The sequence below is a fragment of the Chamaea fasciata genome, unplaced genomic scaffold (genome assembly GCF_029207755.1).
Source record: "Chamaea fasciata isolate MVZ Bird 193981 ecotype frontalis unplaced genomic scaffold, bChaFas1.0.hap1 SCAF_120, whole genome shotgun sequence".
NCBI classification, from domain to species: domain Eukaryota; kingdom Metazoa; phylum Chordata; class Aves; order Passeriformes; family Sylviidae; genus Chamaea; species Chamaea fasciata.
The window spans coordinates 167,926-188,441 of NW_027094205.1; the positions used below are offsets into that span (position 1 = coordinate 167,926).

The 20,516-nt window shown below is 48.1% G+C and overlaps 1 long non-coding RNA gene across 1 annotated transcript; it reads left to right on the forward strand.

Moving 5' to 3' along the window:
- Positions 1–5,333: 5,333 nt before the first annotated feature.
- LOC136304552 (uncharacterized) lies at positions 5,334–19,269 on the forward strand. The gene is made up of 2 exons (XR_010724654.1): positions 5,334–5,422; positions 18,893–19,269. It is a non-coding gene; the product is annotated as an uncharacterized lncRNA (long non-coding RNA).
- Positions 19,270–20,516: the final 1,247 nt, after the last annotated feature.

A 20,516-nucleotide genomic window follows, 5' to 3' on the forward strand; every position in this document is an offset into this window, starting at 1 on the left:
GCAGAGATTCCTAACCAATGGGCTATCCAAGCCTGGGAAATTCAAACCCCCCATAAAAAGAAGCTCTGAACAATAAAACAGGCTGTTTTCTGGTGACCCTCGGTGTGTACTGTGTCGTGTGCCTGTCTCCAACCCACGACCGTCACGTTACAAACTCTTAGTCAGATTTTCTGCTGTGTTCATGCAGTTTTGGCTGCTTATTAGCCCAGCCTCCCGGCAAACCAGTTTGTTGGCTTTGGTGCTGGTTTGTTGCCAATAGCCTCACGCAGTAGGATTTCCTTTAGATAATCCTACTTTTTGATCATCTGCCTGGACCAAAGTTCATATCGTTCAAACAGGAGGAGGAAATCCATCACTCCAGGTTTTCCCTAGCAAGGACCCCGGAGCACTGAGGGCAGTAGTCAAAGGCATATTGGCCCAGGGGTTTTTGTCCTCAGTCCTGACGCTGGTGGGAAATGGCGGGAGGAGGGGGTACTGATAATTCAGATCAGTAATTGGCTGCAGACCTGGTGCTTGCAACAGGGTTTTGGGATCTATGAGCAGGAGAACCTGTTTGTGGATCAGCATCTGCTTGGGAGAGAGGGGCTCCACCTCACTCAGCGAGGCAAAGGTATCCAACCTTGTGCTGACTGACTCAAGTAAATCCCAATATGAAGGACTCTAGATGCTCTTCTATGTTCAGGGTAGAAGGAAGAACCCTCCCCCATCTCCTGAAGTGCCCCTACATAACAGACAGGATGCTCCTGGGTTGGATACCGAAGAGAACGAGTAAAGGACAGGACCCAGGACAAGCCAACCATGCAAAGCTGACCAAACCACCTGCCCGCTGTCCTGGGTTTGCCTTAATTGAATTTTTTGGTAAGGAAGAAAAGAGTCAGCCACGGAAGTGACTTTCCCTGTGAAAAACATTACAGCCACCAGAAGAGCACATGAAGGTATTAGTAATTGGAGATTCCCTACTGAGAAGCACCAAGGCACCCATTTGCCACCCAGATAATGGCTCTAGAGAAGTCACTGCCTACGAGGAGCTTGCGTTTGTGGCGTCACTGAGAGGCTGCCGAGGCTGTTGAACCCTACAGATTATCATCTGCTCCTACTCTTCTCTGTAGCATCTGATGAGGCAACTTAGAACCCTCCCAGGAAAGTAATATGTACGGCATCCCGATTTTAAAAGGATCAGGAGCATGGGTGGTAGTGTCCTGTATCAGTGTCCAGTCTGAAGAAAGGGTCCAGGAAGGAGGGGATGAACTGAGCAGCCGAATGCCTGGCTGCGTAGCTTGTGCCATACGCAAAGTTTTGGCTTCTATGATCATGGGTCTGCATTTAAGAAGCCGGGTCTGTTGGGAGCTGATGGAATTCATGCGACCAAGCAGGGCAGGAGGGTCTTCACCAGCAAACTGGCCAGACTTACAAGGAGGGCTTTAAATGAGACTCAGCGGGGAAAGACGATGGAGTTTTGAGCAATAGAGAAGAGCCAGGGGCTTTTGAGGCATCTGGGACTGAGAGGGGAATACCTGAAAAAGACCGCAAAGCAACCGGGGCTTGATCATCCAAAAAAGTGACACGGCCAACAGAAGTTGCCTCTGTACCAATGCACGCAGTATGCGTAACAAAGAGGAGGAGCTGGAAACCACTGTGCTACCGGAAAGCTAATGATGTAATCACCATGGCAGAAATGTGGTGGACTCAGTTGACTAGAGGTCTGCAGTCAACAGCTATAAACTGGTCAGAAGTAAGGAGAGGCAGAGGTGACCCTCTGTGTAAACCAAAAATAAGAGGGATTTCCTGTACAGAGCTGTCTTTGAAAGGCAGCGATGAACAGGTTGAGAGCTTATGGGTGAAAATTAGAGGCCACGCTGTTGCGTTAAGAGTAAGAAATTTGGCAGAAAATAAAGCCCCTTGCGTTCCAGCTGGTCCTCAGAGATCAGAGGGACTGAGTGGGGTTAGGCTTAATTTCCAATTGCAACCAATTCAGCACTGTGAGTCTGGTTGCGTTCTCTAAGAACCTTTGCAAGCACAGATTCAGGAATAGAGTGGTTTTCTGAAGTTACAGAAATAGAGATTTAGAACTGCCATTGAGAAATGCGCTAGCTGTGATAGAACTCTAATAACATCAGGCTAAGCCATGCAATACTAATAACAGTCGTATGCAGAAGCTTCCCAAGAAGTTGTGCCCCCTTGGGAGGAGGGAGAAGAGAGCAGCCCAGCAATTGTCTCCAAGGTCTTTTGGGAATTCCTCGTAACTAGGTGAAATTTCTACCCTCCTTATATACAGCCCAATCTTCTCCTTACGTATAGCATGATATAAGCAGAGACCTGAGTAATATAATCATATATGTGGTGGCAGTTTTTGGCCGTGGTGTCCTTGAAAGTTACGGTCATATGACTTTGTTCCATGCTGTGCCATTTGTCAGAGACAAAAGAGGACAATCCTCACTGCCACTGAACTCCTCCTTTGGCCAACTCGTCCTTTCTAGACATCATCTATGTGGATCTCCATCCATAAAGATAATGTTGAGCAAACATGGTGAAGGCCACAGAAATTATGCCTTAGGCCTTGGCCGGCTCTGTGGTCATCATCCCACCCAAGTTAACAAAGCAAATTTCGTGGTTGCTGTCTACTATAGGCTGCTGGATCAAGAGGATGAGGTCAGTGTAAGAAATCAGGCAAGCAAGGCAGGAGATGAGCGTGGCTGAGTAACGGCCTTCTCTTCTGCTTGAGCTGAAGCGCAAGGAGGCTATGCATAGGTAGTGGAAGCAGGGACACGCATTCTGGAAGAATCTGAAGATGCTGCCAGGGTCTGTAGGGATGGGATCAGAAAAGCTAAGGCAAAGCTGGAGCTGAATTTGGCAGGGGATGTAAAGAATCATAAGATGGGCTTCCACAGGTGCGTTGGTCAGAAAATAAGACTAAATAATGTGTAACCGCTCTCCTCCCTTGCTGATAAATAAGCCAGGAGGTCTAGTGGCCAGCAACATGGAGAAGGCTGTGGTACCCGGCGAGTCATTTTCCTCTGTTTTCACTGGCACGGTTACCAAACCTCTTGAGACCCTGAACCTCAAGGCAGGGACTTGGGGAACAAAGTCCCTTCCATCAAAGGAAACGGTCTGTTTTGAGACCACCCGGGGAATCTGTGGATACACAAGTCCTGCACCTGGGGAGGCACAACCCCACGCACCAGCACATGCTGGAGGTCGATCGGCTGGAAAGCAGCTTTGCAAAATAGGACAATGTGCCCTTGCCGCAAAGGCGGCCATGGATATCTTTAGCCCAATATAGAGGAAAGCAGGGTTTATATATGTTACAAGACAGTTGTGTGGGCCATTCAAGGTGCTCGCTGTCCCCGGGGCTGCAGGGCACCACAGACCACCCTTGGACAGCTTTGAGGGCACTGCCTATTTTTCTACAAGCCTCCTATCCAGCTTAACGCAAATCCTACTATCTTGAGCCCTCAAGCCAGCAGTGCCGAGCTCACGCTTTTGTATTTTATTTGCTTCCAGGAGACGTGCAGCTTAGAAACGTCTGCAGTGGAAGTGGGGTTTTCAGCAAACAGCGTAGAGACAGTGCTGTTGGTTTTTCAAAATGTCCTGAGAAGTTAAGGCCAGGCCTGCCCTGCCCTGGCCAAAGCAGTCATTTGACTGGAGGGAGCAGCACCAAAAAAGGCACAGACACCTTTGGGGTGGACTTGATGCGGTAACAAACAACAAGAAATAGTACTTGTAGCTACTACAGCCTCTTCTGCGACCTCGTGGCCCGCCCTCAGGGTCGCAGCACTACACGGGGCAGATCCCTCCGCGCCCCGCGGGCACCAGGTCGACGAGGGCGGACCCGCCAAGGAGGCGGGCAAAAGCGAAAAAGACAGGCGAAACAGCAAATCGAGACGCGGGCCACGATCCGGCCGCTCAATGGGCGCCGCGGAGGGGCCGACTTAGTGGAGGAAGTGTCGGGGCGGATAGGGGCGTTGCCTTTGGTTGACGCGAGTGTCGGGGTGCTGGTCTCTCGCCCTGGTGGCGCCACTGCCGCTTTCGGAAAGTTCATCGGCAAGGCGTTTCCCTGGTATTGTCAGCGACGAGGACGAGGAGGTAGCCGCGCCTTTGCTCTCTGTGCGCGGTTCCTCTTCCCTTACCCCCCCTCCCCCTCCTCGCGCGCTTGCGGGCATCTGAACCGAGGACACCGGGCGCGCGGCAGGGCGCGCGGCGGCGCTGCTGCTGCGGGTGGGTGGGGGCAGGGACGCGGGACGGACGGAGCCTCTCTGGGTTGTGGCGCTCTCTACTGCACCATCCCCATAGCTTGTTCTGTGCCGCACCCGCACCCTTCCGGCTGCCGCGGGCGTACTGAATTGCTGGTGTTGTCCGGACTCGCCTCGCATCCCACCCCCACCGTGTCGTGTGCGCGCGTAGAGAAGGCCTTTCGACGGTAACTTGGTCTCAATGTGTCTCCTAACAGCATCGATGAGGTTTCGCAGCTTGACTGTGCTAGGCTTTGGTTCTGAAGCCCCAAACTGGATTATGGGGGCAAGGAATTGCGTCTTTCTCGAGTGAAAAAAAAAATAATAATTTTTTTTTTTCAACGTTGCCGTCCTGTAGGCTGCAGTAGCTTTCCAGAACTCGTTTCTGTAGGGAAGTAAGACCGTGATAACAGCATGCTTGCAAGGGTCACGGATGCTGGTGCTGGGAACTTGAGTGAGCTGCTTAGACCGGGGGGAAAACAATGCAGCCGTTGCTTATGCGATGTTAACTTTAGGTAATATCCCATATGATTTAGTTATTAAAACGCTGAAAGTTAGTATTTAGGGATTCCTTCTGCTTTTGAAGGTAGAGTTTGCATGCAGTATAGAAGACAGACTCGTCCTCTGCACTTGCAGGCTTCCTGTCATTATGCGTGTGTTTGATACTTGAGCTCCCTGTCCTGTGGGGAATGAATGGCCGCTGCTCTTCCAGTCACTAAAGTTTTTGCTGATTCAGTTAAGCCATTTGTCTCCAGTCTCTGCGTGGACCACATCCAATAAAAAAAACTGCTTAGGAAAGAATCAGCCCAAACTAAAACATGCTGGAGGTTGTTAATTGCAAGTAGTGGCCTGTCTCCTTCCCCCATGGTCTTGCATGAGGAATGCCACTTCTGGAGGGGGCTTTGTAAATATACTATATTTTGGGTTTAGAAAGCATAATAATCATGCAAGAAAAATGAATGTTCTGGCTTGTGTTTGAGATATCTGGTAATCTGCTTCTGTAGGAGTTCAGCGGGGCAGATGGGTTTGCATAAGCTATTACCTTTCTCTGAAGCCGGTTTTGTTTTAACTGTTTACTCTTCCTCCAGTGCCGTGCATTTCATGATCTTTCGCCCCTAGACGGGACATTTTTCCTAGTCATGCCTAAGGAGCCAGTTATTGGGTTGACTGAAGCAGAAGGTTCTGGTGAATCTGTAAGTACTGTGGGAGTTTTCTTTATGCTAAACTGTACCTGTAGATGGTTCCTCATTTACTAGACTCTTTTCCATCCCCCCTTTCCCCCTTGATAGGGCACAGTAGGCTACTTTGTGTTTTCTGGCGCTATCATCTTTTGCCTCTAGCTTGTAATGGAGTTGAGCTTTTTTTGACTAAAAGCAGTGCTATAAAGCAGTGCTGATCCCTGGGCATGTACTTCTGGTGCAAAATGCAGTGTTGTTTTGGAGTGCAGTCTGGTTCTTATTGTAGTGGTTTAGAGTAGTATTCGTTCTTCTAACATGGGGAAGAGGGCTTGGGGTTTTTGGCAGGTCAAGGGCAAGGAAGGACAAAGCTGGTTGACAGGTGCTGGATGCTTTGCTTTTAGCTATGAAAGTCAAGTTCAAAGACTTGGTAAACCCATGCAAAAGGCCGCCTAAAGTTTATTTTCCCGCAGGATTGGTTCTGTTGCCTGAAGACACAACGGGGGCTTTAACCCGGAGACAGTGTCAGCTTCTGTGGCTGTTTTGTAGTCCTTTGCTGTCTATCTTGAGAAAAATTGCCAAGCTCTCTTTTGCCCCTATAGTGTACATGATATGACTTTGTCGCTTTGCTTGAAAAGCACCAGTTGCGAGCAGGTGGACACCCCATAATTTAAAGCGCAATGGTTGAATTGCTAGGAATTGTCTAGCTTCTTTCTCTGGGTGTTTCGCTGCTCTCATTCCTTCCCTCCCTGCCCTCCCCCTTCTTTGTTCCATTTTTTTTCCACTTATTTTTTGGGTTTGTACTTTCTTCTCCAGCTTCTTGGGCATGTAATGATTGTTGACGAGAAGTGTGTTGCTCACCTGGGCCTGACCAATGGATTCCGGATGGTTGTGGATGAAGGGCCCGAGGGTGGGCAGTCTGTCTGTTGTATACATCTACCCGTTCTGGGTGGCCGTCAGTTGGGCTGGCCGCCTGGCTAAGATTTTGGCACCGCAAGAGTTGCTGCACGTGTACAAATCGCCACTGAATGGATTTCGTCTGTTGCCCATCAGTCTAGCGGCTTTTGATGTGTAATTTTTTTTTTTTTTTTTTTTGTTTTTGCCGTGTGTCTGTGGAAGGTAATAAAAGCTTTGAGCAGCAGTTGCACAATAAAGATTTGTCATGGGGATATTGTGGAGAGTGTGATTGATAACTGGCTAGCTGCAAAAGGTCACGCAGACATGAGAGAGTTTTGCTGAGCACACAGGAACTCTCATGAAAACCAGCAAGGCAGTAAGCTTCTATTTCCTTGAGCACAGCTGCTATACGATAACAAGACTGATAACAAGACATTGTAGCTGAAAGATAAGAGGGAGAAGCCTGGTTAAACTAAAACTTACTCAAACAATGTAACCACAAAGGAATGTAGAAAGAGGCGTAGCTGACTTTTAGTCTGAGCACCAATCCTGAGCTTAACTTTTGCAATATGTATGAGCTGATTATAGAAGATATAAATGTGTGTATGCTACCTGAAATAAACGAGATTTGCTGACCATGATAGCATGAGGCTCTTCTCCTGCGGCTCCGGTTAACCCAACATTTGGCGCCCGAACAGGGACTTCTCCCCTACCCTCTTTAGAGCTGCATTGGGGTCGGGTCCTTTGGACGGCGGATTTACGCCCGGGGTGGTCACATCGGTGCGCCCTGCCGCTACGCGCTGCCGACGCCTGGGGGTTTGCAACGGTACCGGTGAGTATGGACAGGCAAGCAGCGTATGATCTCTTTACTGCTTTTCTTAGAAAGCGGGGATTTAAGGGGCTTGACTTAGATAAGGAGCTCCCCCCTCTTTTGAGCCATGCTACATCTTATGGCTCTTTTGCTAACCCCCATACTGTTCATGAATTAGCCGAATGGCGCAAGTATGGGGATAAGCTTTGGGAATTAGTGTTAGATGATGATAAGCTAGCGAAAAAGATGAGCAAGTTGTGGAGAACTGTGCATAATGAATTGCTTATGTGTCAGGCGGAGAAGAAAGCTGTCGATAATGCTCGTGAAATGCACACTAGGAATAGGGCTTATGGGGATGACCCTTCCGCTCCAAACCCTCCGGTCTTTGCAACCGTTGACCTCCCGTCATCTGACTCTGTAGAGCCGGCCAGTACACCCACCGTTCAGCCCTCGCCACAGCCCTCTGCTCCACTAATGCCTTCACCCCCCACCCCCATGAATGCAGAGGCTAGGAATGCCCCTCCCTGTCCTGTTGCCACGGAGCCGTTCCCCGGAGCCTTATCGGACCTCGCGGAGGCTATGGCACGAGAAAGACGGGAGGTATGGGCGGCACTGGCAAATCAGGGCTGGCGGGAGGGAGATACGGATCTGGCCGCGGCAGCTCAGGAGCAGATGTCGTCCCCCCTCGCCCTCCCAGTTATCTTTCACAATAACCCGCAGGGAGGGCAACGGGCGGAGGTTACTAATTTAGACTGGAAACTTTTGTCACAACTACGATCTACCGTAGCGAGCTATGGGGTCACAAGCGAACCCGCTAAACAAATGTTAGAATTCCTTTTTAATACGAATCTCCTGTTGCCCGCAGATGTTAGAGGTCTTTCTCGTTTAATTTATACCCCACATCAAAGGTTACTGTTTGAAGCCCGATGGAGGGAAGAGGCGGCTGCAAGTGCCGCACTCCCTCGTCCCCAAGGAGACCCCTTACTCGGCATTACCGTTGACGAGCTTATGGGTCAAGGACTGCTTCATAGAGTAGAGGCTCAAGCTACCCTAGGTCCTGATAAATTGAGAGAGGCCATGGCGGTAGCTAAAAGAGCTATGGAGAAAATTAGACCTCCAGGAGGTGTTCCTCTTTATATGGGGATAAAACAGGGGAGAGAGGAGCCTCTTGGCCCCTTTGTGGACAAGATCATTGATGCTTTAAGTAAAGCAGGCATTGCTGAGCACATGCAAGATGCCCTAGTTAAACAATGTATCTTGCAGAATGGGAATGCTAATACTCGTTCCCTCATAGCTTCAGCCCCTGGGAATTGAAATGTCCAAGATTTGTTAGATAAAGCGGCAGCCATGCCTTCCGGCACTCAGGTATTTGTGGTAGAAGCGCTGCAAAAGATAGGTGAGGGGTTACAACAGCAGGCTCAGGCTTTTAGAGAACAAGCAGTATCAGCTCAGACTCAGGTTTTAGCTGCCCTCGCACCCCTCCAAGCGGCGACAGTGCGTCAAAGCCCCAATACCGGTGGGAGGATAAAGTGTTCCGCTGCGGAAAGCCGGGACACATCCGCCGCGAATGTAGTGCCACGGGCGTATGGTGCGGCAAGTGCCGATCCAATACCCACAACAGCACCGCTTGCCGATCTGGATCGGGAAACTCCAAGACCAGCGCGAAACTGGGCCGCGCCGGGACACAAATAGTTCCAGCCACACCATCGATGGGCAACTCTTGCCAGCAACCTCCGGCAGCCTCGGATTGGACCTGGCAGCAGCAGTAAATGTTACCCTATATAACAGCAGTCCACATGTGATTTCTACCGGAATTTTTGGACCTATTCTCATTAATGGACAACCCACAGGAAGACTCATTTTAGGTCGATCGTCTGGGTCTGTTTTGGGCCTACTGGTAGAACCTGGAGTTATCGACGCTGATGCTGAAGGAGAGATTTTTGTTATAGCTCATACACCTTTCCCGCCGGTGAACATTCCAAAAGGCCAACGGATCGCCCAGTTCATACCTCTACCGCAATTAACTATGAGCATACCACCACGATCTGATGAGCCGCGCGGAACAAAATGCCTTGGCTCCTCAGGAGGTATCACTCTTCCTGTCATAGACTTATCTACAAGACCCAAAAGGATTTGCTGTTTATGTTACCAAGGACAGACGATCATTTTGCATAAGGCATTGTTGGACACAGGGGCGGATACATGTATTATTGATACGGCTAAATACCCAAAGACGTGGCCGCTTTTACCGGCTAATACCACAGTTTCTGGCATTGGTGGCATTAAGCTTGCACAACGATCTCCCATTCTTGCTGTAGAGATCGACGGCAAACAAGCTAAAGCAGTGTTTTCGCTGACACCCCTGCCATCGGAGGTCGATTGCATCCTGGGAAGGGATGTTCTGACACAACTGGGATACGTACTTACCGATCGCCCTTTATTGTGATGGCCATTGCTTGGACATTCCCTCTACCATTGACCTGGACTTCTGATGACCCCGTGGTAGTTAAGCAGTGGCCGTTAAAAAGGGAAAATCTTGAGCAGGCACACCGCCTAGTTGCAGAACAACTACAGCTTAAACATCTTCGCCCATCAACTAGCCCATAGAACACGCCTATTTTTGTTATAAAGAAAAAATCAGGAAGTTATCGTCTGCTACAGGACTTGCGAGCAGTCAATCAGCAGATGGAGCCAATGGGAGCTCTACAACCAGGGCTCCCTAATCCAGCTATGCTACCACAGGATTGGCCTATTCTTGTTATAGATTTGAAGGATTGCTTTTTTACGATACCCCTACATCCAAAGGATACTAAGAGGTTTGCATTTACCTTGCCTTCCCTTAATAGGGGTGAACCTGATAAGCGCTTTGAATGGACAGTTTTGCCGCAAAGAATGAAGAACTCGCCTACCCTATGTCAGCTATATGTTGACACGGCCCTGCAACCTGTTAGACAAGCGATGCCTGATACAATTATTTACCATTACATGGATGATATTTTGTTTGCCCAAAGCTCGCCTTTTACAGTCATACAAGTACAATCCATCATTGCCATGTTGAGAAATTATGGCCTTATGGTTTCTGATGAAAAAATTCAAACTCATGCACCATGGAAGTATTTGGGATGGACAATTACAGAGAGACAAATACGCCCGCAAAAACTTACCATCCAGGCTCCACCGTCCACTTTGCATGAAGCACAAAAACTATTGGGAGACCTTCAATGGCTTAAGCCTGTAGTTGGCATTCCTAACACCCTTCTAGAAGCATTGCGCCCCCTCTTAAAAGGCACGGACCCCTGTGCTCCGGTTGTACTTTCTGCAGATCAAATCAGTGCACTTCAAAGTATTTTGTGGTGTGTTGCCAATGGCTTTGTCACCAGATACGATCCATCCCTTTCTGTTTCACTGACTATTTGGAATAACAAAGATCACCTTCTAGGAGCCATTACGCAGAAAAAGAAAACGGGGGAGAGACCAGGAAATATGGAGGACTTGGGAGTCCTGGAATGGATTAGCCCTCCCTTACAGCAAAGAAAAACAATTACACAAAAAATTGAAAAACTTGCCTTGCTAATTATGAAAGGCCGATTACGCACAATAGAGCTAAGTGGCAAGGAACCTAGTGTGATACATTTACCTATGGAAAAAGCGTCCCTGGACTGGTTTCTGCTTAACTCCGCAAAATTGGCAGAGGCATTACTACAAGCACCGAGTTTTGTTACAACAGGCCCTCTTAAACCGAAATTATTGCACTGGCTAGGAGAATGGCAATTAATTACTAAACCTTTGAGAGAAGACCAACCTATTCCACACGCAATTACAGTTTTTACTGATGCAGGAAAGCGCTCCCGCCGAGCAGCAGCTACTTAGAACAAGGCAGGCCAGTGGCATCATCATGTGATTCCAGCAAGCCCACAGGACAATCTCCAGACGTTAGAACTATTGGCAGTTATATGGGCTTTTCAAACCTTCCAAGAACCTGTTAATGTAGTTTCTGACTCACTTTATGTAGTGGGAGTTGTCTCCAGAATTGAAGACGCAAGTCTCAAAGAAGTTAACAACCCCCGACTGAGTGAACTTTTCATGCAACTTCAGTGCACATTACAAGCTGGTTAAAACATTTGATACAAGTAGTGCTTGTGATTTTGCTTGTAATTGTTGTTTTGCTTTTAGTTTTGCCTTGTGTGTTGCAATGTTTGCAGCGTATGGTATTGTCAATGTTTGATAATTTTAAGATGACAATGATAGCAGTAAAAGAAAACGGGGGAAGTGTGGAGAGTGTGATTGATAACTGGCTAGCTGCAAAAGGTCACGCAGACATGAGAGAGTTTTGCTGAGCACACAGGAACTCTCATGAAAACCAGCAAGGCAGTAAGCTTCTATTTCCTTGAGCACAGCTGCTATACGATAACAAGACTGATAACAAGACATTGTAGCTGAAAGATAAGAGGGAGAAGCCTGGTTAAACTAAAACTTACTCAAACAATGTAACCACAAAGGAATGTAGAAAGAGGCGTAGCTGACTTTTAGTCTGAGCACCAATCCTGAGCTTAACTTTTGCAATATGTATGAGCTGATTATAGAAGATATAAATGTGTGTATGCTACCTGAAATAAACGAGATTTGCTGACCATGATAGCATGAGGCTCTTCTCCTGCGGCTCCGGTTAACCCAACAGGATATCACCTCCGTCTTTTGTGTCTTACTGAGGGGAAGTAGTTCTGTAAGTTCAGACGGTGTCTCCCTGGACTGCAAGTATGTGGAAGGTTTCAGCCTGATCACAGTGTTCCATAGATAGTGATTTGCCCGTTCATTTGAAGCGTGATGCTGGAAGCGCTTAGCAGTCTCACGCATCTTGTGGGAAGCAAAGTCTTAGCTCTTTGGCAGTGGTACGCCAACGTTCAGAAAGCCCGTGTGTAGGCTGCTGCTAAAACTCTAGAAAATACTGCATGTGAGGCTGTAGGCATGCTGTCCACGGGCGATTTCGGCACAGTGTAATGTGTTGGGTGCATCCACCTCCTGTTGGAGCGCTTTTTCAGTGGCTGTGTAATAAGGCCCTGTTGATATCCATTTTCTGGTGAGGAGGGATATGGTAGGAGAAAACGATGGGTCTGACTGGCAGCTGTGGTTCTTCCATGGCACAGTGGAATCTCTTTTGTCAGTTTGGGTCGGCTGTCCAGGCTCTGTCCCTTCCCAAGCTCTTGCCCACCCCCAGCTTTCTGGACAGTGGGGGTGGTTTCAGTGACAGCCTCCATGCCGTGGGAGCAGTGCTCCGCAGTAGCTGAAACACTGGTGTGTTATCAGCACCTTTCTATCTACAACTGCAAAGCAGAGCACTATGAGGGCTGCAATGAGGAAAGTTGCCTGTATCCCAAGCCAGACCCAAACCAAAACTACACTGCAGTGAGACAGCAAACTTTGTCTTGCTTTAACAGCTGTTGAAAAAGGGAGGTGGATGTGGGAAAGCTGGGCAGTCCTACATTGCCCTTGAACCCTATGTTACTGAAACAATGTGAGGCCCCCACTGAAAGGCATCTTCATCTCTTCAGTAGTCCATAGAGATTGGGGAAGTTTGGTGACGCGGGCGTGTAAGTAACCCGAGGACTTCACCGTTATTTAATCATCCTGGGGAAGAGATGGAAATGATTAACCTGAAGTAGATGGAAAATGCAATGGTGCAGTGTTTCCTTACTGAATGACTGAGGTGGGCAATGTCTATTGTTCTGTCTATATAAACTCACTAAGGTATCTAGAAAGTCTTCCTGCTTTCGAGGGGCGGGGGAATTTTGGAGAAGCTGGTTATGGCTTAATACATTTCAAGGGTGGGTGATTGCCATTGGCTTTAGAAGTCTGTCGCCTTGGGGTATCCTATATCTTGCCTCGCAAGCAAGGTTTCCGATACTTAGCTCCAGACCGGAGAGAGCCAAGGCTTATGAAACCAAGATCCACTGGAGAATTGTAGGATCCTAGACCAGCCCAGGTGTGAAGGGACCTTGCAAGATCATCTCGTGCAGCCTTTTGTGGGAGAGGGAGCCTAGATGACATTTTCTAGCACCCTGTCCAATCGCCTCTTGAAAAACTCCAGCAGTGGGGACTGGTGCAACTTGTGCCCCTTGTCCCTTGTCTTTTCCATGTGGTTCCTTGTGAAGAGAGAGGCTCTGTCCTCTTTGTACCCTCCCATGAAGTACTGGAATACTGTGATGAGGTTCTCCCTGAGCCTAAGCAGGTGCCTAACCTATTGCAACTAATTCCTTTCTCACTGCTAGCCTTCATTCATCCCCTAGCGGCTTTCAGATGATCCTCCACAGCTTTTGGATCCCTGCCAAGCCCATTTGTCCCAGAACTTAGGACTTGGACTTATTCCATGCTTCTGTAAGTATTCACTGATATCACTTGCCATCCTGCCGACTACGCCAATGTCAGAGACTGAAATTTTTATGGTTTAGGGCTTAAAGATTTTTTATGAAGGATTTAGTCCATTAAAACTGTATAATGAAGCTGCACCACCGAAGCTCACCCTGAGTGGGGCCTTCTGACTTGAACCCTGAACTATGAGTTAAACCGTCTAAGGGATAGAGATAAGAAAAGTGACACTATTGTTCAAAGCATCTGGGAAGTAATGGATAAGAGTGGAAGAGCATTCAGGGCAGGGCCCAGCCTAGCAGCTTCAGGGTGCAGGCCATAGCCCCAGGTTTATCTACTGCCAGGTTTGCACAGACACCACCCCCCAACCCAGGAAGGAGGAGGAGGAGAGGTGTTGGGTATTTGGCAGAAAGCCTCTGGTCAGAGGCAGTGAACGCCCATCCTCCGCTACACAAACTGGTCCAAGGGAGGGGCCCCCCACCCTGGGAAAGCCTCCTCTATGGGACATTCACATGAGGGGCAGCTGAGGGGGTATCATGGTCCATCAAAGGCCCCCCAAGGGGTCCCCAGACCCTGTACCAGGGCACTGCACATGATGCGAAATGATGCAACTGATCCACAGTCTTGCAAGGGACAGTGTCAAACTCCCCCCCCCCCCCCCCCCCTCCGTCAGGGGAGGCTCCTGGGTGTTCCCACCTTGCCCAAACATATATTAATCCATTGGATTCTATGCTTTTTGGTGGGGGACCCTCACCACCAAGAAGACCAGATGGAGAGGACTCATGAGATGTCGTTGTGACCCACGTAGTGGTGATATGTTTCTACTTAATCTGTCTCTCTCGCTCTCCCTGTCTCCTTCCACACAGCTCTTTTTCTCTTTCTTTCTTTCTTTCTTTCTTTCTTTCTTTCTTTCTTTCTTTCTTTCTTTCTTTCGCTTTGCCTCTTTTACTGTTAAATAAAATAGATCTTTTTTTTGTATCAACATTTAACCTCGTTTGGTTTTAATCATGTTTTGGGGAATATTTTGAACCTCAGGATTCTATCCATAGTCCACAGAAAGCTCACTTTGCTCCTGCGTGATTAGAGCGGATTGCAACAGCCAGTTAGTGCAAATGTGTGTTTTAGGTTGCTTAAAGAACCGCTGGTAAAGGTATCAGCGAAATCAGGTTCAATATAAAAGTGGAAGCACGACAAAGTTCTTTGGCAAGGTTTACTCTACTACTTACTAGATGGTGTTTTCATTGGTAGCTAGAAACCAGTGTTTTGGCTACTGCTGAGAAATGTTGTCACAGAAAGCATCAGTGCTGTCTCTCCAACATTCTGCCCCCCCATCAGTAGGCTGGGTGGGGATGGGCAAGATCCTGGAAGGGGACACAACTATTCCCACTGACCCAAACTAGCCAGAGGGATATTCTGTACACTATGACGTCAGCTCAGATATAAAAGCTAAGTACAGAGGAAGGAAGGAGGCGCATTGCTACACATGCTGAAGCCCTGCTTCCTGGAAAGGGGCCGGAAAGCACTTGCCGATGGGAACTAGAGGATAGAATTATTTTCTTTTTCCTCTTTGCTTGTTGGCATGCAAATTTTATCTTTTGCTTTAGCAACCTGCTTTATTGCAACATGCAAGTTGTTTTCCATCTTATTTTCTCTCTGTGTCAAGCTGAGAAACGGGAGTGATAGAGCAGTCTGGTGGGCACCTGGCATCCAGCCAAGCTCAATCCACCACAGTCCTTCTTGGTGCCCAACGTGGGCCGAAAAAATGGCAGTTTTATATCTTGCATGCCATAGTAATAGTAGTTGTTGAGTAGCAAGCTCCTGTGCGGGACATGGAGTTTGTCTGGTGCACTGCTAATCTCTGTTTTGTTGAGTTTGGGAACATGTTAATACAAACAGTGGCTCTGTGCTTTGCTGTGACACTGATGGCTTTGTTGTGCTGGGGGAGCTATTATCTGGGGACAGTGAGGGAATCCCTCTCCCTCTCCCTGTCTGGGACTGATGTAGATTGTTTCAGAATGCAGGCTGCCGCATTCCTTGTTCATCCTTATGTGAAGCTGTTGAATACTATTAATACTATTAACTAATACCGTTGGCACACTATGGGGGTTGTGGAATCTGGTGTCATCCTGGTGTAAGACAAAACAAACTGTAGGTGAGGAGGTATTGAAATGTGCCCTGAAGCGGCTGGTTGCTGGATGGCAGTGTGTGTGGAAGGATTTGGGCAGGTTCCTAGAGCGGTTATCACCTCCCATTGCCGGGGACTTTACAGCTGAACAGGCAATGGACCCTGGCAAACTGACGCGTCACCTGATAGAAGGGTGCCTTGCCTGACCCAATGAAACCCAGCAGCTTCTCGCCCTGTACGGGGGCCTGGCCTGTGCCCCTTGAGCCACAGTTCAGTGCTCTCAGAGGAGTGTGGCTGAGGCAGGGACCCAAACTTCATTTGAGGACACAATGGCTGAGATAAAGACCCAAACAACAACAACAACAACTACAGTAATTGCCCCCAATAGTAACGAAGAAAAGGCAGATAAGGAGAGCCAAGGAGCAATCAGCAAGACTTCTTTTAATAGTCCCATATGGTCAGTGCAAATGTCTGATGGAGGGTGGAGGGATAACAGTAGACCATCATGTCCTAAATGAAGTAACGCCCCCACTGAGTGCTGCTCTACCGGACATGTTAGTGCTCCAGTATAAACTGGAGTCGAAGGCAGCCAGGTGGTATGCGGCACTTGGCATTGTCAATGCATTCTTCTCAATTCCTTTGGCAGCAGAGTGCAGGCCACAGTTTGCTTTCATGTGGCAGGTTGTCCAATACACCTGGAATCGACTGCCCCGGGGGTGGAAACGCAGCCCTACCATCTCTCACGGACTGATCCAAAGTGTACTGGAAATGGGTGATGCCCCTGAACATCTACAATACGTTCATGACATCATTGTGTGGGGCAGTAAGGCAGAAGGAGTGTTTGAGAAGGGAAAAAGAATAGTTCAGAATGTTCTGAAAGCTGGGTTTGCCGTAAAGAGAAGCAAGGTCATGGGACCTGCACGGGACATCCAGTTCTTGGGCGTCAAATGGCAGGATGGCTGCCGTCATGTGCCTATGCATGTGCTTAACAAGATAGCAACTGTGTCTTCACCAGCTAAGAAGACGGAAACACAGGCTTTCGTAGGCCGCCTGGGGTTTTGGAGAATGCATATTCCCGGTTATAGTCCGCTTGTGAGGCCCCTCTATCGAGTGACCCAGAAGAAGAACCATTTTGAATGGGGCCTTGAGCAACAACAGGCCTTTGAGCAGATCAAATGGGAAATAGCTTGTGCGGTCGCCTGTTCAGACTGCACCAGCCCTGCAAAATCTACTCTACGCTGCAGCTGGCTCGCATGGTCTCACTTGGAGCTTCTGGCAAAGAACATCAAGAGAAACCCGAGGTTGACCATTAGGGTTTTGGAGCCGGGGTTATTCAGGACCAGAAGGCCCACGACGCTCCAGCTGTAAAAGAAATATTAGCAGCATATGACGGGCTTCGAGCATCCTCAGAAGTTGTCGGGAAAGAAGCGTGTCTCCTCTTGGCACTGCAATTTCCTGTGCTGCACTAGATGCTCAAAGGAAGCTTCCCTTCGACACATCGTGCAAGCAGTGCTACATGAAATAAGTGGGTAGGTAGCATTGATCACACAACGAGCTCGACTGGGGAAACCCAATTGCCTGAGAATCCATGAAAGCAGGCAGAGATTTCGGAGCATTGATTTGGAAGGTGACCCCTGCTCGAGAAGTACCACCATATAAAGAGTTATCAGAAGGTGAAAGAGGCCATGCTCTCTTTTCTGATGGATCCTGCCTTGTGGTAGGAAACCATCAGAGGTGGAAAGCTGCTGTGTGGAGTCCCACACAACGAATAGTTGAGGCCGCTGAAGGAGAAGAAAAGTGGCCTGTGCTGTGTCTCTATACTGACTCCTGGATGGTGGCTAATGCCCTATGAAGATGGCTACCGCAATGGAAGAAGACCAATTGGGAGTGCAGGGGTAAACCCATCTGGGCTGCTGCGTTGTGGCAGGGCATCACTGCACGGATAGAAAACATGGCTGTCGCTGTTGGACACGAAATGAAGGACACGCACGCAGTCAGTCGTCAGGGCAAAAAGAGGGTTGTTTATTTTCTTACTTTGGTTTATATAGATTTTGGACAATGACCATGGATTGGACAAACGAGGTTGACACCTTTCCAACCACACTGCTCAAACTAGAAGTCCGTCAATTGTCCCTCTTCAAGAGAGGAACGATAAACAAGAAGGACAGTTTACAATAGCATTAATTTTGTTTACATGAAAATCTGTGAGAAACTCCACTACAAAAATGCAAACATCAGAAGGCTGAAAAAGATCAGGACGACACATGGCTCTGAAGGAACGTCACGTAGATGCTTACGTGCCCAAAAGACATGTCACCGAGAAGCATCACAACAACGAACAGCTAGATAAGGCTGCCAAAATTGAAATAGCTCAGGTAGACTTTGACTGGGAGCAGAAGTGTGAACTCTTTACAGCCCGATGGGCCCATGAAACATCAGGACATCTAGGAAAAGATGCAACCTACAGATGAGCTTGTGATCGAGGGGTGGATCTGATCACGGAGGCTTTCACACAGGTCACCCGTGAATGCGAAACACGTGCCACAGTCAAGTGAGCCATGCGAGTAAAGTTTCCTTGGAATAGATGGCCAAAGTGGGTTTTAAATGTGGTGAGGCCTGGCAAATTGACTGTATTGGACCACTGCCATGAACACACCAAGGCAAGAGCTTGCATACTCATCATGGTAGAGGCAACTACTGGTTGGCTGGAAAAATACCCTGTAAGCCATGCTATTCCTCGAATCACCATCTTAGGCCTTGAGAGTCACATTTTGTAGTGACATGGTACCCCAGAAAGAATGGAATCAATGAGACTCATTTATGAAATAACCTCATAAACTCTTAGGCAAAGAAAGATGCACTGAGTGGATATGTGACATCCCTTATCACCCACAAGCCTCTGGAAAGATTGAGAGGTATGATGGACTGCTGATGACTTTGTCAAGAGGGTTAGGCGATTGGGCATGGAAGCATTGGGAAGCAAATTTAGCAGAAGCCACTTGGCTGGTTAACACCAGAGGATCTGCTAACCGCTCTGGTCCTGCCCAAAGAAAACCCCTACATACTGTGGGAAGAGATAAGGTCCCCATACTACACACAAGGAAGTGGCTGGGGAAGTTGGTGTGGATTTCTCCTCCCATGGGAAAAGGCAAACCTGCTAATGGGACTGTCTTTGTTCAAGGGCCTGGGTGTACTTGGTGGGTAATGCAGAAGCATGGGGAGACCCGGTGTGTTCTTCAAGGAGATTTAACCTTGGGTGAAAAATAATCTGTGTGTAACTTGTATGTTGCAGGAAGCAACTTGCCGGAGTGACATGAACCGACGAAGAGACAATTTTGCGAGGAGCAGGGAGAGTGCGGCAATGACCCAGGCAGGGCTGGTGTCGGTGCCGAACGATCGAGTGTGCTGCTTCTCCCGTCCTGAGCACCCATCTTGATGGCATGAAGCCCAAGTCACTGCCCGTTTTTAAACATCTGGAGGGATGGAGGAAGCCCATGAAATGGGAAATAAATATCTATCTGTGAATGGACAGGGGACAGTAGTTAATGAAAATGTATGCATCTATGTCTTAGGCATAAAGATGGTTTAAGCATGGAGTTTAAGCTGTAAGCATTGGTAGGAAGGGATTTCAGTAATGACAAATAAATGCAATGGAATAATTAGAAGATAGATATAGATCTATATATATAATTCTGTGGGATCTGAGTATGATGCAAATGGTATGGAGTAAGGAGTGGAGATTGTACTGGGTGTTTCTGAGATGGAGTTCATTTTCCCGACAGCGGCCCTCACAGTGCCGTGCTTTCCATTGGAAGCTGGGAAGGTGTTGATAACACCCCCAGTGTTTTGGTCACTGCTGAGCAGTGTTGGCACAGAAAGCATCAGTGCTGTCTCTCCAACATTCTGCCCCCATCGATAGGCTGGAGGCGGGCAAGATCCTGGAAGGGGACACAACTATGCCCACTGACCCAAACTGGCCAGAGGGATATTCTGTACCATATGACTTCAGCTCAGATATAAAAGCTAAGTTAAGGAGGAGCAAGGAGGCACATTCGTTATTTACAACGTTTGCCTTTTGGAGAAACCCCTACGCGTGCTGAAGCCCTGCTTCCCAGAAGGTGGCCAAGCAGCACTTGCTGATGGGAACTAGAGGATAGAATTTTTTTTTTTTTTTCTCTTTACTTGTTTGCACGCAAACGTTCTCTTTTCCTTTGGTAAACTGCCTTATCTCACCCTGTTAGTTGTTTTCCATCGTATTTTCTCTTTCTGCTGTCCAGCTGAGAAGGGGGAGTGATAGTGCAGCTCTGTGGGTACTTGGCATCCAGCCAAGGTCAACCCACCACAAATTCTTTTGATGCCATCCAGGTGGGTCAGGAGAAGAGTCAGAGAACACTCGGAGAGATCTGATCTCTGATTAGTTTATTGAGTTCTAGTTGGTAAATTTATGTACGTAGAATCTTTAACAAGTACATATGGGTTTGTGGTAAATAGTAATCTCTTTACTACACCTAATTTTAGTATGGGATACAAAGATTATCACATAAGCTTACTATGCTTGTGAAAAGAAAGTCACTTAGCACCCCACCCCATTGATGTCTGGTGTCAGGTAAAGGGATCTCTCAGCCTCGAGGGGTAACTTTGAGAGGCATCCCTACTTGAGGGGAGATCACTGCCGCGCAGCCAGTTGCTATGGAGGGAGAGCTCAACAGGCCCTGATGGCTGCACATATTGATATCATCAAGTGGTTGACTCCTGTCGTGGCAACAGCTGGTCTGTAGCTGGACAAAATAAATCTGATCATAACAAATCCAATTTGGCTAACCTGACTTGTTCTAGAAACAGGTCCCTAGGTGAACAATGGAACTCAGAGACCTCAGCCAACCCCATCCAAGCCCTGGATGCAGACACATCACTGG